This window comes from Myodes glareolus, chromosome 24, assembly GCF_982192425.1.
Source record: "Myodes glareolus chromosome 24, mMyoGla1.1, whole genome shotgun sequence".
Lineage (NCBI taxonomy): Eukaryota > Metazoa > Chordata > Mammalia > Rodentia > Cricetidae > Myodes > Myodes glareolus.
This window is the reverse complement of record NC_142049.1, coordinates 39,192,661-39,212,217: the sequence shown is the minus strand read 5'-3', so window position 1 is coordinate 39,212,217 and position 19,557 is coordinate 39,192,661.

The following is a 19,557-nucleotide window of genomic DNA, read 5'->3' as shown; positions in this document are numbered from 1 at the left end:
TGACCAGCAAATTCTTAATATCTTAACACATTCTGGGCAGTGATTTAAAATTGTCTTAAAATATAATTTTGATCAACAGGCCCATTTTTGTAGTCAGTCTTCCCCTACCATTCTGTGACATGAAATATTCATAGTAACACAACTACAATGAGTAAAAACTATGTAACTTTAATCATTTCACATGAGATAAAAAAAAAACTCTTAAAAATTAAAATTACTGTACTCATTTTTTCCGTTTCCACTTTGCACTCAAAAGCAAAATCACATTTAACTAACAATATGTCACATGTAAATGTTTTCCTTTGCTGTACATTTGTTTCTCCTGGTACAGAAAAGAACTCTTCAATAACACAGACAATCTTATTAGGTATATATTTTATTTCATGTGAGTATACTATCGCTTCATTTTTTTTATTTTATGCTTATTTTGTTCCCACTGTATTGTAAGAGTCTGCACTTCTCAATGGATACCCACACCCGGTTCAGGCTGCGCGCTTTCCCGAACTCGAGCCCACGAGAATGGACGATTGTCCTGAGGGTTGGAAAAGAGACACACACACAAAAGAGACCTTTGCTCATTTACCAGAGTAAATGGCCACTTTATTAAACTCAAGTCGTGTATTTATATCAGTGGGCTAGAAGGATCGAAAATGCAAGGCCTCCTCCCAACCAGAAGCAGGAGGAGAAGATTAAAGCTTCCCAGCCCCTCGGGCAGGGTCAGCTAGGGGAGGCAGGCTATAGGCCCACTGCTAAGACCTTGAATACAAGTGGAATCACCATAACAAAGAGAACCAGGTTCTTGCTAGGTTATCTCCTCAAGCCAGAGCTAGTGCAGAGTCTCCAGAGAGCCGGAGGTCACACGGCCCTGTGAATCGCCAGGAGAAGGGAAAAACCTTGGCAGCTACACTGTATCTAGATAGCCTTCCAGAGAATGGATTGTGTAAGGCCAGAACAAACACAAGGGTTTAATGTTATCCCACTGACAATGGCTCACAGTTTGTTCCAGCTAAACAACTGTCACCCATATTTGGAGTGCCTACTTGGTACTATGTTGGTTCTCTTACTGTCATGCCAGAGTTGTTTGGATCCCATTAGCTAAGGTAAGCTGTCCCAGTGTGTATTCCCATTACAGCCTTGGTCTTCTTGCATGTATTCTCACTCCTCCAAACTTCAAGTTTGCTTTGGGTGCTTATCCCTGTTCTTGAATGTGGATCTCTGCATCTGCTTCCACCTACTGCTGGTTGACGATTATATGATGATATTTTAGATAGTCATCAATCTGACTACTAGTCAAGGGCTGTTCAACCACACTCTCCACTATTGTTTAGGGTCTTCACTGGTGTCATCCCTTGTGGATTCTTGAGAATTTCTCCTATTCCATGTTTCTACTAATCCCATAATAGTTCCCTTCTCAATCAAGATACCTTTTCCTTCCTCTCTGAGTCTTCCCATCACCATTCTTGAAAATCCTGTGCCTTTAAGTTCTCCTCCCCTCTCTTTTCCTCTCCTCCCCCCCTTCTGCAATACCTTCTTCCTGCACACATACTTTCCTAATATACTCAGGAGATCTTAATTTTTAACCTTCTCAATGGGATGCATGTTTATTTCCCTTAATGTTTCCCTTATAATTTAGCTTCTCTGGAGTTATAGGTTCCCAATGTTTTGCTTTATAGTTTCTGTTTCTTTATGATTGGGTACATACCATCATCATCATTGTGGTATGGGTTACTCACTCACCGTGGATTTTTCTTGTTTCATTCATTTGCCTGGAAATTTAAAGATGTAATGATTTTTTGTTACCGTTGTCACACACTCTGTTGATTAAATGTACCAACAATTTTCTATCCAGTTTTTTGTTGATGGTCATGGATTTTCTTTCAGGCTGCTCTGATTACATTATATGCATAAGGATGAGAGCAAGAACCCAGATGTTGTCTGAGATTATCATTTATTATTCAAAAAAGATAATGAAATTTTGGGGTTTATAGAGGACCATATAATATTTGGTGTGTAAGTTGAATACAACGATCTTTAAAGTGGTTAGCAGTGTGGTCTGTGATTTATACCCATTATCTTATATTTTTTTTACCCTTATGGTTGCATTGTATCCTAAGACAGTCAGGTAGCACTCAGTCAGCAACATGCCCATTGGGAAATTTGATAACCTACAAGACATTTTTAGAAGACTAGTTTTATAAATCAGTTGTGCTGATATTGTTCAGTTACAGGAAATTAATGAAATTTGGTAAAGGAATGTTTTCTAAGTATGCATGGCCAGCTGGGCTAGAATGATACATTTCAGTCCAAGAAGAAAACCTATCTCAAATCTGTTACTTTTAATGAATATCTGCATTAAAACAGCATTGTATCAATATGTAAGGACATATTCCCTAATAGAATTCCAACAAATAGAACTAAGTGCATAATTCTTGTAGTATATCAAGTGCCAAAATATCCCAATAATCATAGTGGAAGAAGAAATGAAGTCAAACCCTTATTAAAGTGGTCATTTACAGTACTGAACTAGTTGACAAAGAATTATAGAATTATTTCAGGTTAGATTGCCAAGTAAGGCACTCTTCTACCAAGAGATGATTTCTAATTGATGGATATACTATTTTATTAAAGCAATCTTTTTTTTTATTTAAGATTGAAAAATATACTTCAGATTTATGTGTAATTATGTACTTTGGAGAGAAATTTTTGCATTTGGAATCTAGAACATATTTAATGTAAATGCATTAAATTAATATTTAGAGGATACTTTATAATAATTGCAGGTGAGAAACAAAAATATTAAGGCCTCTTTGTGCATAGGAGTGTATGCAAACACCTAGGAGGCTTTAAAACAGGCAAAACCAAATGTTAACAATATAAATATATTCATTTTCTTGATTTCAATTAAACTGTATTCATGTCTTTATCATTAAGACACTATGGGCTAATATATTACAGTTAGGTCTATTTGGAAGTGAGTTTCAAATCTACATTTCTTTCTACAAACAAACCATTTTTTTGCACAACACTCGAATCAACTAAATATATTATGTATTATAATTCAACTACATGAAAAATTTTAATTATATTTTATATTTATATGTAATACATATTATCATATTATATGAGACATATTTAATTATAATTTGACTGCATAGGAAAACATACATAAAAACAGGTCACAAAGAATTAGAAATCAGATACACTTGGCGGCACAGAGTCACAATCAGAAATCTCCAGACAGGAATGGAGGCTTTTATGTATACCCATAAAATATAGGCAAAAGCAGCTACAAGCTTGCTCAGACAACCTGTTATATTTTACAAGTATTGTCTGCTGTTAATTGGAGGAAAACCCAGGGTAAATTACATTTTATGCTGTGTACCCCTGTCAATTGCTCTGCTTCTTTTGACAACGCACAGGGAGGAAGGATGAATAATCAGCTCTTGATGAGATCACCGGGTTAAAAGCAGTCCTATGCTTTCCAATTCTCGGTTTGTGTTCTCTCTTCTTATTGGTTACTAGATGGCATAAAAAGGTCTGCACTGACGAATTTTACCAGTCAGGCTCCTGACTAAACTCCAGCTGATAGCTGGAATTTAGTCAAGGAGACTGGCTATAAACAACAGCAGAAAAGAAAATCTGTTCCGGAGACCTACAGGAAACAGAAGCAATGCAAACCTAGGAAAGCAATTATTTGGTGAGAATTCTCATGTTTTTGCTAATATCACCTGTTTCTATTTGCAGTGAAGGAAATGTGCTCTAGTCTCTGAAGCCACTGTGTCAGCGTTAATATCTGTGATTTCTGGGTTGGTCTTAGATTCTGAATTTTCTGTAATGACTATTTACTTAGAATGTCAATACCCGACAATAACCGTGATGTACTGTTCTTACTGGAAGGCCCAGTAAGATAATTGCGACATAAGAAAATAGCCTCACGCATCTAGAAATCTGAAAAATACAAATGTCTGATTACCCACTCTGTGTGTTAAAGAAATCTGACAGGGCGTTTCTGAATATGATACTAATAAGCTGCCACTGGCGGTACAGAATCACAATCAACTATCAGCAGGCAGAAATGGAAGATTTAAGATATATAGTCAGGATACAGACCTGATAAGTCGGATGTGAGATCACCTTCTATTTACCTCACAATGCTTTCCTCTTTTGATTATTGGATTCTGGCCTTAGGTAAGTTACATTTTTTCCTGTCATCTACTTTCAGTTTCTTTATTTCTATCTTTATTTTTATTAAATTTTATTTTATTATATTTTTGGCTGGACCACACGTTTAAATGGGAGGAAGAAATGAGTCAGCAGCTCTGATGCAGATCTCCAAGGTGACCACAGGATTTGTTCCTATTGGTGGAATTGATATCATCCTCCTCATTGGTCTATATTCCAGGAGCATTTTGAATGGACACCTGTGAGGAAGTGAGCAACTTGTTGTTTCTCAGCTGCTCAGTCCTAAAATAATAACATAGAATTTATATTAATTAAGTCACTGCCTGTCCATTAGCACAAGGCTCTTATTGACCAAACCTTACATTTTAATTTACCACATTTTATTAATCTGTGTGTCAACATATTGCAGTTGCTTACCAGCCTCATCTCTGAGATGTTCTTCAGTTCCAGCTGACACTGAGCAGCAAATGGCTTACTTATCATGAACTCCATTTCACTATTGGGTTGGAGCGCCTCTTAAAAGCATCATTCCCCTGCTAGTCACAAGTCCTCAGTCAAGAAGCCCTCTTTTAAAGGAGCCATTGCCCTGTGTGCACTATCCTTGACCAAGGAAATAGTGCTGTCAGTATGCCTTACTTGGTTCTATCTCGGGGTGCTTAGAACACTTCTAAAGTCCTTTTGGTCTTACGTGAAATTTTCTTCCCTGAATATAAAAGTCAATAAGTGTGTATGGGAGTTTTTTGTCCCACCAAATTATTCGCAAATAACCACACAGAGAGCTATTATTAAGAATCAATCATCAGTCAATAGCTCAGGATCATTGGAAGATATTTCTTACATATTAAATTCAGCGATATTTCTTCTCTCTCCTCTTCGTCGTGGTTAATTACCTTTTCTTATTATAACAAATTCATTTCCTTTTCCCTGTAAGTGCTCATGATTCTGAGACTCCCTTTTTACTCTGCAAACTCGATCTGACTCTCGTGGCTACCGCATACTGTCTAGCTATAATCCAGTTAGCTTCTTTATTAAACTTTATTAAATTACAATGACATTTATTTAACCTGTATAAAGAAAATTCCACATACTCTTCTTGACTGTTTCAATACATACCTCCTTTGTATTACATTTTGTTTATAGGCTAGGGCTGGGTGGTGGAGGCATTAGTGGAGACATATATTTCCATTTTTCTTTCCTGATTGACAGGCTTTATGTTTAAATTCTATTCAGAAAAACATTCAGGAAATGTTACATGTATGTTGACTTTTAAGTATCTGTAATTTTTACTACCATATCTCAATTAATAAGCAGACAATTCATCTTGTATGCTCATGTCTAGAATCTCAAGAGAAATAACATTTTTAACTTTGATTTAAAAGTTTGATTCTTTTAAAAAATAAAGATCTCAAATGAAAGCAACAAGTTCTTTTCTGAAAATTGAGCAATGAGTGTGTACAACTTTATTCTAAATCCCTGGTTTAAAAAAGTTACTTGATATAGCGTATTTCCTATGCATTTTTGTTGGACAGGGAGCACAGGCTTGCAATGTCAGATGCCTTCAACCAGGATGGTGAACACCACCCTTGGAAGACCAGGGTCATAGAGAGCATATATCTGGAAGAAGAAGACCAATCTGTGAATATTGCAATGCATGAGAAATAAAATCTAAAATAATTGATATCCATGCAGATTAAGAAGATGAAGATATTTATACGAAAGTATAGAAACATTCTAGAAGAAAGAATTTTTTAACTGAAAAGAATATCTCCAAGATAATTATCCTAATTAAGCCCTTACTGTGTTACAAATGAATGAGAGTATGAGCATCGTGTGGACCAGTAATGGAAAGAAGCAATGTCAGTTAAAGCATTTCTCACTCAGTGGAAGAATGACTTTTGTCTGGGAAAGAGAAACTTTAGCCTAGTTAAGTTAATACAACCTTAACCAGGATATAATGAAATTATAATACAGAATGAGACTATCATTGCTCAAAATGCTGTCAGAGTCCTTTTGAGAATGTCAGGTAAAATTTCTGAACAGGTACTTGTAACAGGGTATGTATCTTTAGCATGAAGAAAACACATGCCTACAGTGACTGACACACAGAGAAAACATAAAGAGAAATAGAAATTTTAATAATTTCATAATAACAAGCTAAGAGTAATAATTATTGGCTTATAAAGAAGCAATTTTAGGTTGATTTATAAATCTGAATAGATATTTTTCTTATTTATCTATTTTATCTATCATTTTATACAATCCTTTTTATGGTTAGATTTAACACCCTGTATGACATTCACTGTTTTAATTTTAATCCAATTATTTTTTTATTATTTGTCCATCCTGATTCAGCTTCCATACCACCACTCCATCCCTCTCCCTCACTTACGTTCAGGTCTTACTCTGCTCCTCTACAGTATTCTCACAATAGGAGACAGGATTCTCATGGACACCAGCAAAGCTTGGCACAACAATTTGCCAAAAGATCATAAACTTATCCCTATATTTAGGCAGGGATATGCAATCCTACATGAGGAACACGTTTCAAAGTATCAGCCAGTACTGAGGGACAGAACATACTCCCATTGCCAGGTGTCTCACGAATAGTTAAAGCCTTATAAATGTCACATGTAATCATTAGATTAATAGATTGATTAATTAATATTATAATAATATAATAATTATTAATAATAATAACTAGATTAATAGAGGAACTAGGTAGGTTCTATGAAGCCAGAGTGGTTTTTGATATATTCTTACATTTTTCACATGCTGAGTAGTGATTACATCCTGAATGTTCATGTTTAGAAACTGAAGAGCAACCACACAGACAGGAACGTTGATCCTGACCAGCAAATTCTTAATATCTTAACACAGTCTGGGCTATTATCAACAATTGCCTTAAAATATGGTTTCGATGAACAGGCCCATTTTCTTAGTCAGCTTTCCCCTACCATTCCTTGACATGAAGTATTCATAGCAACACAATTACAATGAGTAAAAACTATGTAACTTTAATATGTAAAGTATGTAATTTCCCATAAGATAGTGAAAACCTCGAAAAACTTAAAATTACTGTACTCATTTTTTTTTCTGTCTCCACCTTGCACTCACTTAAAATCAAAATCAAATTTAACTAACAATATGTTACATGTAAACGTTCTCTTTTGCTTTAGGTGTGTTTCACCTTGTACATAAAAGGATTCATTTATTACACAGGCAATTTTATTAGGTATATATTTTATTTCACTTGAGTATACTATAGCTTTCTTGTTTTATTTTATGCTTATTTTGTTCCCATTAGCTAGGGTAAGCTGTCTCAGTGTGTATTCCCATTACAGCCTTGGTCTCTTTGCATGTATTCTCACTCCTCCAAAACTTGAAGTTTGCTTTGGGTGCTTATCCCTGTGATTAAATGTGGATCTCTGCATCTGCTTCCACCAGTTGCTGGATGTCGGTTATATGATGGTATTTTACATAGTAATCAATCTGACTACTAGGCAAGGGGTGTTTAAGCACACTCTCCACTATTGTTTAGGGTCTTCACTGGGGTTATTCATGAGGATTCTTGAGATTCTCCTATTCCATGTTTCTGCTTTTCACATAATGGTTCACTCCTCAATCAAATACCTTTTCCTTGCTCTCTGATTCTGTCCATCACTAATCTTGAAAATCCTATTCCTTCTAGTTTTCCTCCCCTCTCCTTTTCTCTCCTCCAAACCTTCTGCAAATACCTTCTTCCTGCACACATACTTTCCTAACTTTCTTAGGAGATCTAGCTTTTTCCCCTCCAAATGGGATGAATGTTTGTTTCTCTTAGCATTTCAGTATTATTAGCTTGTCTGGAGTTGTGGGCTATAAGTTCCCGATGTTTTGCTTTATAGTTTGTGTATTTATGATTGAGTACATACCATCCTATTCATTGTTGTATGTGTTACTCACTCATGGTGAATTTTTCTAGTTTTCTTCAATAGCCTGGAGATTTCAAGATCTAATGATTTTTTGTTACCACTGAGACATACTCCATCAATTAAATGTACCAACAATTTTCTATCCAGTTTTCGTTTGATGGGCATGGATTTTCCTTCAGGCTGCTCTGATTACATTATATGACTGAGGATGATAGAGCAAAAACTCAGACATTTGTGATTTGTTGAGATTATCATTTATTATTTAAAAAAGATAATGCAACATTGGGGTTTACAGAGCACCACATCATATTTAGTGTGTAAGTAGAATACAATGATCTTTAGAGTGGTTAGCAGTATGGTCTGTGATTTATAGTCATTATCTTATATTTTTTTTCCCTATGCTTGCACTGTAACCTAAGACAGTCAGGTAGTAGTCAATCAGCAGCATGCCCATTTGGAAATTTGATAACATAGAAGACTTTTTTAGAAGACTAGTTTTATAAAGCAGGCATGCTGATATTGTACAATTACAGGGATTAAGAAAATATGGTAAATGAGTTACTAGAGAAAGGTAAAGTGACCCGGAATGAGTCAGGAGGACTGATGTAGTCAAAGCAATATATGTGCATGCATCTAAAAGTCAGAGTGAGACCCACTAACATGCTTGATAAATATACACTCTTTGTTATAACACTAAAAATGAAAAGCAGTAGTCATGTGAGAAGTGTTGGTGTGCTTAATCATCCTCGGATCCTGCTCATATTTCCCTGCACCTGACTCTGATGAAGAGCAGGAAAATGCAGCGTCTGCAAATAGGCACAGGTGTCAACGACCTGGGAGTGATTTTCAAGCCAGTGGGGTTAGCAGACTGTTTTTAACTTTTATTTTAGCTTACCTGTGTAGTGGAATTTCAGTTGTATTTTAATAAATAAAGACTGCCTGCTGAAGAGCTGAGACTAAAACAGTCCCACTGGTCAGCCTTACAGACCAGATTATGGTAACACACACCTTTAATCCCAGTAGCTATAATGACACATACCTTTAATTCTACAGCCACACTAGTTGCCATAGAAACTGGGCAGTACATGCTTTTAATGACGGGAGTGCACAACTTAATCTAAGCCCTAGAGAGGATTATAAAATGGTAGGAAACAGCTCTCAGACACAGTCCCCTTCTGAGATTCCTGGAGGCAGGATCACCATTTCAGACTAAGGTTGAGGTAAGAGCCTGTGGCTGGCTGTTATGCTTTTCAGATTTTCATGTTGAACCCCAATTTCTGACCCTGACCTTTTATTAATCATGCATCATACCTGTTTGAGGGAAAACATGCTTGGCTTTCTATGCCTTGGTTATTTTACTTTATATGATTTCTCAATGGCAATATGGCAGCACTTCATTTTGTTACAAGGGTTCACTTTCTCTCTGTGTGTTTTTAATTCTATCAGTCTGTCTGTCTGTCTGTCTATGTGTGTCTTTGTGCATCTATCATCTCTCTATATATCTATCTTTATATACTTATTTACATAATATTTCTTATATCTATTTATCTATAGATGAACTCTGAGGAGTATTTCAAAGCTCAGATATCATAAATTATGCTGGAATAAATGGATATATAAGGATCTCTTACCTATGCTGACTTTATTTCTTTTGGATATAACCCGGGAGTGGGCTAGCTTGATCATGTGTTAGTCCTATGTTTAGATTTGGAGGAGCCACTACGCTGATTTTCATAGTGACTGGACTAATTTGCGTGCTCACCAGCCAGGTACATGGCTTCCTTTTAGTCCACACCCTAGCTGGCTTTTCATTGTTGTTTATTTTATTTTGGTAGCCATTGTGATTAGGGTGAGAAGGACTCTCAGTGATGTGTCGGGTGACATCTACTTCTCCCTCTTGGATAATTAAACACATTTTTGTTTTATTTCCGTGGCTACATTGAGCCATACAGTGCAGAGCTTTCCTTACCGTTGTCTTCATTTCAACGTCACTGAGTTAACATGTTGTATAATAAACATAAAATTATACATTTTCCTCCTTTTCTAATTTTTATGGAGTGGCATATATTTTACTTCCATATATGTTGAAAATCCCAAAATTCTTAATTATTTTACCCCTGTGCAAACTCAGCAAGCCCCTTCATAAGGTGGGCACAACTAATCCAGGTGGGCAGGAGTCAGCAAAGTCTGTAGATCCCCTTACTGTTTTGATGGCTCTCTGTGTTAATCTTCTCGTTTTCCACTACCTTCGCAGTGCTGTCTGCCAGAAAATACTCGGCGCAACTATTATTTTTGCTTTAAGTCGTCAGGGATAGTATAGTGATTTAAATAACAAAATTGGCATTGCTACGATAGTCATCCTTGTCACATGCTTAGTTTCCTTGTTTAGAATCAAGTTTCTTTCCGGTCTTACCACTTGTACACAAGTCTTTTATATGCATATATATATATGTTTTATATAGATATAGATGTGATATATATATATATATATATATATATATATATATATATATGGAAGAGTAGCCATGTCAGCTAAAGCTTGTCAATTAATGTGGAAAGACTATTACTATCAAACTATAAAAATATTAACCGACTGTGAGGGTGCTTGAAGCATCCCAAATACAGTGATAAAGTTGATTAACTGCATCAACAACACATCTAAAGGTGTATGGATGTTAAACATAAGAAAAATTGTTCTGAGAAGCTATGGGGAGGAAATGGCCTTTTAAACAAACCTTATTAGGACAGTTGACATCTGTATGAGGGACTAAAATGACTTCATGCCCAAACGTGAATTATAATGCTATATTTGTGGGTGGACGGTGCAGCAGTCTTCTGGGGAGTAAAAGGGGAACGCATCTAGAACTTCAATGCAGAGAAATATTAATTTTTTTAGAGTTTACTTTTATTTCATGTGTCTTGTTTTGCCTGCATGGAAAAATTAAAACAAAAAAGAAAATATGGTAAAGGAAAGTTGTCTGAGTATGCATGGACAGCTAGACCTGAATAACACATTTCAGTCCAAGGAGAAAATCTATCTCAAATATGCTACTTTTTATTAATATCTGCATTAAGCCAGCATTATCTAATATAGGTACATATTCCCTAGTATAAGTCCAACAAATGAAACTAAATGTAAAATTCGTGTAGTTTATCAAATGCAAAAATCCAAGTAATCATAGTGGAAGTACAAATGAAGCCAAACCCTTATTAATGTGGTCATTTACAGTTCTGAACTTGTTGACAAAGACATATAAATTATTTTCTTTTTACTTGCTATGTATTGCACTCCTGTACCAATATATAGTTACTAAATAATAGGCATACTATTTTATTAAAGCAATCATGTTTGTATTCAAGACAGAAAAATATAATTAAGATTTAAAAGTAATTATGGAATTTGGAGAGACATTATTGAATTTGGGATCTAGATAATATTTGATGTAAATGCATTAACTTAATATTTAGAGGATATTTTATGTATTTTAATTGCATGTGAGAACCAAAAATATTAAGCCCTCTTCATTCATAGGAGTGAATGCAAACACCTAGGAGGCTTTAAAACAGACAAATCCAAATGTTAACAATATAAATATATTCATTTTCTTGATTTCAATTAAACTGTATTCATTCCTTTATCATTAAGACTCTATGGGCTAATATATTACAGTTGGATCTATTTGGAAGAGGGTTTCAAGTCTACATTTCTTTCTGCAATCCAACAATTTCCTTGTACAACACTCTAATCATCTTAAACATATCATGTTTTAAAAATCAACTACACGGAAATTTTTAATTGTATATTATATTTATATAATACATATTATCATATCTTATAAGCTATATTTAATTGTAATTGGACAGGATAGAAAAACATACATAAAAATCAGATCGCAAAGAATTAGAAGTCAGATACACTTGGCGGCACATAGTCACAATCAGAAATCTCCAGACAGGAAGGGAGGCTTTTATGTACACCCATAAAATATAGGCAAAAGCAGCTACAAGCTTGCTCAGACAACCTGTCATGTTTTGGAAGTATTGTCTGCTGTTAACTGGAGGAAAACCCAGGGTAAATTACATTTTATGCTGTGTACCCCTGTCAATTGCTCTGCTTGTTTTTACAACGCACAGGGAGGAAGGATGAATAATCAGCTCTTGATGAGATCATCGGGTTAAAAGCAGTCCTATGCTTTCCAATTCTTGGTTTGTGTTCTCTCTTCTTATTGGTTACTAGATGGCATAAAAAGGTCTGCACTGACGGATTTTACCAGTCAGGCTCCTGACTAAACTCCAGCTGATAGCTGGAATTTAGTCAAGGAGACTGGCTATAAACAATCACAAAAAAGAAAATCTGTTCCGGAGACCTACAGGAAATAGAAGCAATGCAAACCTAGGAAAGCAATTATTTGGTGAGAATTCTCATGTTTTTGCTAAGATCACCTGTTTCTATTTACCGTACAGGAAATCTGCGCTAGTCTCTAAGGCTCCTGTGTCAGCGTTAATATCTGTGATTCCTGGGTTGGTCTTGGATTCACCATATTCTGTAATGCCGATTTACTTAAATGTCAATAGCTGACAACACCCAGGATGTACTGATCTTATTGGAGGGCGCAGTAAGATAATTGGAGCGTCAGAGAATAGCCTCACGCACCTGGGAATCTGAAAACCTCAAGTGTCTGAATCTCAAATCTGTGTGTTAAGGAATCTGACATGGCATTTCTGAATGTGATACCAGTAAGCTGCAACTGGCAGCACAGAATCACAATCAGTCATCAGCAGGCAAAAATGGAGAATTTAAGGTAGACAGTCAGGATACAGACCTGATAAGTCAGATGTGAGATCACCTTCTATTTACCTCACAATGCTTTCCTCTTTTGATAATTGGATTCTGGTCTTAGAAAAATTGCATTTTTTTCCTGTCATCTACTTTAACTTTTTTTCTTTTTATCTGTATTTTTATTTCTTTTATTTTTTTTTCTAGACAGAACATTTAGATGGGAGGAAGAAATGAGTCAGCAACTCTGTTGCAGATCTCCAAGGTGACCACAGGATTTGTTTCTATTGGTGAAATTGAGATCATCCTCCTCATTAGTTTATATTCCAGAAACATTTTGAATACACACAGTCCTTTAGTCAGAAGCAAAGAGAGATAGTTTCAGCTAAGTTTCAGCTTAGCTAGCCCTTATTTGTCAGGCTCTGGCTATATGCTAGCACTCAGGTGCTAATGTTTATAACCAAAACCTGAATGTACATTGGCCCAAACAAAAAGACTGCTCTTGACATCTATTTGAGAAAAAGCCCAGGGAAATTAGCAAAGTCAGGTGCTGGTTTATTTCCCGTATTACAGTTGTGAATCACCTGTTACTCTCTCCTGTGCAGCAAATCGATTCTTGCTTCTGAAATATCAGCTTCTCTTTAAACTTGTGGCAACACTGTCTCTATATGAAAACACTGCAAGAAGCTGTGTGAAACTCCGTATTTTTGTATCTAGAATTAAGCTTTCTCAGGTTTTCAAGTGGATTTTAGATTGTCAGGTCGGCACCACTTTGTTGGAGGGAGTGAGCAACTTGTTGTTTCCCAGCTGCTCAGCCCCAAATTAATAACACAGAAGTGGTATCAATTAAATCACTGCTTGCCTATTAGCTCCAGCCTCTTACTGGCTAACTCTTACATTTTAATTTACCAAATTTTTATCAATATGTGTATTACCATGTTGCAGTGGCTTACCAGCAAAATTTCAGCATGTCTGATTGTGGCGGTAGCCCCATGGCTTCTTTCTGACTCTGCCCTTCTTTCTCCCAGCATTCAGTTCCGTGTTCCCTTCCTACATAAATTCTGCCCTGCTATAGATCCACACAGTTTCTATATTCATTGATGGCATCACAGCATACAGAGGAAATCCCGCATCATTTGTTCTTCCATGTGTTGACATATATCAAACTCATAAATAGTTTTATAATAACAAAATATCTTAAATTCTATATACTATAGAGTACTGATGTGTTATAGATCACCTATGTACCAAAATTTATCTTTGATTTACCTATAACATGTATCTAACACAACTTCCTTTTTGATTGTTAGAGATGATTAACTACTACCTACATTTGTTAGTTTTCAACTCGCAACACTTTATGATACAGTTTTTCAATGAGTGCATTGAAAATATAACCCATACTAAATAGAATATACTGTTTTATGCATAATATAACAATTAATTTATATCAATAAACAAAAATACATAAAAATGTATAATATTACTGAAAGGTACATCTTTTTTATTTTAGGTGAAGACTTCATAATTTAACTTTTTTCTTCTCATTTATATATTATCAACCCAAGCATAAACTTTGTGGAAACAGAAACTAAGCAGTCTATCCATACTACTCACTGAGAGAGGAATACTAAAATAATTTATATACAGCAATAAGAATCAGTCGATTTTTAACTATTACATATCAGTCAATAGATATGTGTGGGCATCACCAGAGATGGTCCCCTTGGATGTCACAGATATGGGTACTCGATGTGTAAGAGAAAGAGGTATGAGAAGAAATTTATGTAATGCCTAGGACACTTGATTTTATAGTATACAATAAGCAGAGATTTAAGAAAGACACAAATAATTCCTGGATCTTTAGACTCTCATTGAAAATTTATGGTTTTACTAAGACTATTGGAACAGAGCATTTATACAGTCGTACATCTTTTTGAAGAGCTAACTGAATAATTATAATGCAAAAACTGTCTATAATATAGACATGCAATGTTGAAGAGATAAGAGAAAGAGAAGAAAAAGAAGTGGTGAACCTGAGCTACTAGAATAAAATGGTAGCAAGATACAAGTGAAGCATCAATCATTGCAAAAACTTAATGAAAGAAAGATAACATTTGTGTTGATGGTATTGTGACTGAATTTAAAGGTGGATAGGAAGTTCATAGGATATATCCTTCATGGAACCTTCTAGAAGAAGCCAAGTTTATTCCATGTGTGGACAAATCTCCAATGCAACATTTCACTATGCTGTCCATTTTAACATGAACTGCCTAGGAATAAACAAATTTCTTAATCCATTCTATGAAACAAACAAGAGATGAAGAACTGAAGTTTGTACAATTAGTATCTATGTGGAAAACAGTTAGATATTTAAGATGTAGAGACCTAAAATAATCCCAAGTGTGGATTTAGTGTCTTAAATCTAAAGAAAATAATAGTACCTTCGTGGCTCACCCAGATAGATATGTTTATGGCATATCTGGAGGCATTCTCAAGGTTACTCTCTGTATTAAGTTAACAATTATTTCTAAGATGTACAAAAGTCATACTTTATAAGACATACTAGAGGTGGGATGAGGGATCTAAGCCTGATGTGCAAATGTAGTTAAAGAATGAGGAGAGCAGCAGGATCCAAATCCCTCAACTCATGTCTTAGTGTGGAAAATAAGAAGTTTCTTTGAAGATATTTCAAGCCATTTAGCTCACCAGAGACAGTTGTTGGATGCAACATTTCCCTTTAATCCACAGACTGATGGCTAGTATTGTAAATAAAATAGATTCTGTATGATTATTTCAGGACAGAGCATCCGAGAACAAACAGAATCCTCCTTACATTAATATTTGCTATTATGCCATGTAGCACATGAGAGTGAGGATTTTTTTCCTGCTAATGTAAACCATATCATGCAGATTTAACTTCAGTTATATCTTTTATAGTCTATTTCTGTGAAGCTTTGAATAACAATGGATGGATTTCTGTTCTATGAGCATATGAATGTGTAGGATCTTCCAAAAATAGATGCTTTGCCTCATATTCATAGTTATGAACACATTTTCGAAATGGTTTTATGCTGGAATGTCGAATTATAGTAATTCCTTTGTCAAAAGTGAAAGTAAGATTACAATGTATTGGAACACTTTTTAGAATACTACATAGGTGTTCTGTTCTCATAATACCTCACTAATTGTACCATAACAAATTTCATTTACTTTCAAATGTTATGTAAGTTAATGTATTGCATATATATTTTTTCTGAATATGTACAATTGCCTGATATAGTTTATAATTTCATATATAAATATTGTATTTATATTACTTCATTAATCTTTCTGCTACCTTTAATGCAATATCTGCATTAGAAAATATCAAAACAAATACAATAATTAGTAAAGTTATTTTAGATTTTTTACATATACAAATGTATACTTAACTATCACACACTAAATAAAAATGTGGTGATTATATGTAATAATTTTAGCTTGTCCATTTGAAACTTAAAGAACAACTAATATTGTTGTACAGTAGAAGCAGACCTATTCTGTCTTAGCATGGAATTTTTGATCTTTTCTGCTGTGTGTGGGAATTTGAGATATTTTCCCATTTGTGTTGTCATTACAATTTGTGATGAAATTGAGCTTAATTTACTTTTTATTTTTAATTGTGATCATTTAGTTTTTTTGTTGGAGATCACATTTTCTAATTTTTTAAATATGTTTTTCCTATGTAGGAGATGATGTATGATATGAGTAGCCTATAATTCTCTTGGCTAAATAAGAAGATGATTTCAACCAATGGCTTAACAAAGTAAAACCAGTCTAAAAGATAGAGAGAGAGAGAGAGAGAGAGAGAGAGAGAGAGAGAGAGAGAGAGAGAGAGAGAACGTAGGCATAGTTGGGGAGAAGCCATGTAGCTGCCTCCAGAGAAAGACATCTCCACTTAAGCCAGCCTAAATTTTGCATGTAGGCCATGACCTCATGGTGATGCACAGGTTACAGGAGATGGGTTATTGTAAGATATAAGAGCTAGCTAGCAATACACTTAAGCTATTAGCCAAAGAGCATTGCAAAATATATACTGTCTTGGTTATTATTTTGAGTACAGGTGGTTGTGAAATGAATTAACAACATAGTCAACTATATCGACATAAATGTGACAGAGCCTAAAAAAGGAATTCTAGATACACAAAGACAGACTTAAGCATGCCTTTTTGGTAACAGCATTTTGTCAGGTGGGCTTTGTCTGCTAGAAGCAAGCAGTGGCACAATTCTTTTAAGAGAAGGCTTTCTGATTCAGTGGTAACAGCAAAAACTGGGAGACTCCTTTATGAAAGCTACGTGGTCTATGATAGTTGCATGAAGAACTCTGACTCTTTCTGGTGGTCTTGCTATGGAGTATTAAAAGGGGTTTGTGAGTAGAGAGCTACAACTTAATGGCATCACAGACCCAAGTTAGAATCTGAATATGAGAGAAAAGCACTCAGAGGCCAGGAACATCACTTTTCCATGTTGAACTCAGTGGAACCAACAGGAAAAATGGTATGATTTGTTCTAGTCATGTCTAAGAAGAATAGGTTGTTGGCAGAAGCTATTATCTTAGTGATACTAAATTGAAACTAACCATTGTATACAATATATTCTGAGCCCAAGAATAAAAGTGAGTTTTGTGTATTGATCAGGTGTAATTGGAAGAAACACTACAGTTTCTTTCCTTTTATTACCAAATGTGAACTTGAGTAATATTGTTGTAAAATGATGGTTTTAATGACAATTATAGCGAATGTTTAACACTTCAGTGAATGTTTACCAACATGCTTACCAACAGCATTACATACAATGCTGCTTATTCATGAAGCCTTCATTTATCAGAATATTTAATGATTTTTTTGTTTTGGTCGTACTTCAAATCTTGTATTTTTCCTTAACAAATTATTTTTGAATTCTCCCACTCTTTTTCTGTTTCTGTGTTTTGTAGCTGTTTGATTATTTTAAAATCAAGCACTCCAATCCAAAGATATAAATCTCTTGTAAGCCGTGATGATGAGTAGCTTTATGCTTTTGATTCTGAAAATTGGAGAGTAGTTTTAAAAATGAAATGTGGTGGATTTCTCCAAAATATACTTTTCTATTAATATAAAGAATATATTTAATGAATAGAAATTCCATCAGAGTAAGGAAAACATAAATAACAAAGGCAAAATATGTGTGAAATTAAATATAAGACATTTTAAACAAACAAACATAATTTTTGATAACATAAATATATATAAAATTTTAATGAAATCATTTGATCTTATTTTATTGCATTATCTTTATCACAGTGTGTTATTATATTCAAGAATGGTCTATTTGTAAGAAGGCTAAAATCAAAATTTCTTTCTTCAGTGTTATCATTTTTGATATGTAATTTTGTAAACATAAATATTTTATATATTGTTTTCAACTCAATAAAAAGATAATTATATATTATATATGCAAAACATATGCCATGTGTATTATACATATGATGTTTTGTATTGTAATTCAGCTACATAAAAAGTACATAGAGTTACAGAAAGAAAAGTTCAAAAACAGTCAGCAGTCAATGTACTTGACAGCCCAAAGTCACAATCAGAAAAGTCCAGAGAAGAAGGACGTTTTCATGTATACAGCTCAAATCTAGGCAAAAGTAGTCTGAAAGTCACTCAGCTAACCAGCAGTATTAGATAGTTTTCTCCTGCTCAGGGAGGAAGAGCACAGGTGATAAAAATATTTTCTCATGTGTTCTTCTTTCAATTGCCCCGATGTTTTTAACACACACAGGGAGGAGGGAAAAAAGATGAATCAGCAGCTCTGGTGGTGATCTCCATGTCAACTGCAGACCTGTGCTTTCCATTACCCGGTTTTAGATTTCTGGACATATTGATTCTTAACGCATATATAATTTAATGCACAATCTTTCCCAACAGGAGGCAATGAGAACAAACAAAATGTCTCTACTGAAGCATTGTGCAAGTCATGCTGCTGGCTAACATCTATCTTTTTAGTTGGATCTAGTTAAAGCATGGCTATAAATAACCCTAGACAAAAAATTCTGTTCCAGAGGCCTGGAGTTGACAGAGGCAATAGAAACCCAGGAACGGTAAGGACTTTATGGGATTTTCAATTATTTTGCTAAGAGTCTCCTGCTCCTGTTTGCAGTACAGGAAAGATACTTGTGTCTCTAAATCTGCTTAAGCTTTATATCAATGAATTCTGGCTAAATCTTGGTTTTGTAATAACTGCAAGGAAAATTGACTTCAGGAATCAATAAGTGACAGAATCCATAGATGTACTGATCAATTGCACAATATGGGTCCCCCTCAGAAAATGGCTGTGTCAGAAAGAAGTCTCACATAGCCATCTGTGTCTCCTTGAAAATTTCAAGTGTCATATTCCCTAATCAATTCATTTATAGAATCTGGCATGAAATTGCTGAATGTCATACCAAGAAACCGCAATTGTAAGCACTGAATTAAAATCAGTTATACCAGGCATAGGGGGACATTTTCATGTAAGTAACCTGGACAGAAAGATACATTGCTAGGTATGGGATTGCCCCATGGTTCCCAAAGGATGTTTCTACCTTTTGATGTGGGATTTAGTGACAAAATTAAATATTTTTTCCTGTCATCCACTTACAGTTTTGTTTTTTCTGCTACAGTATAC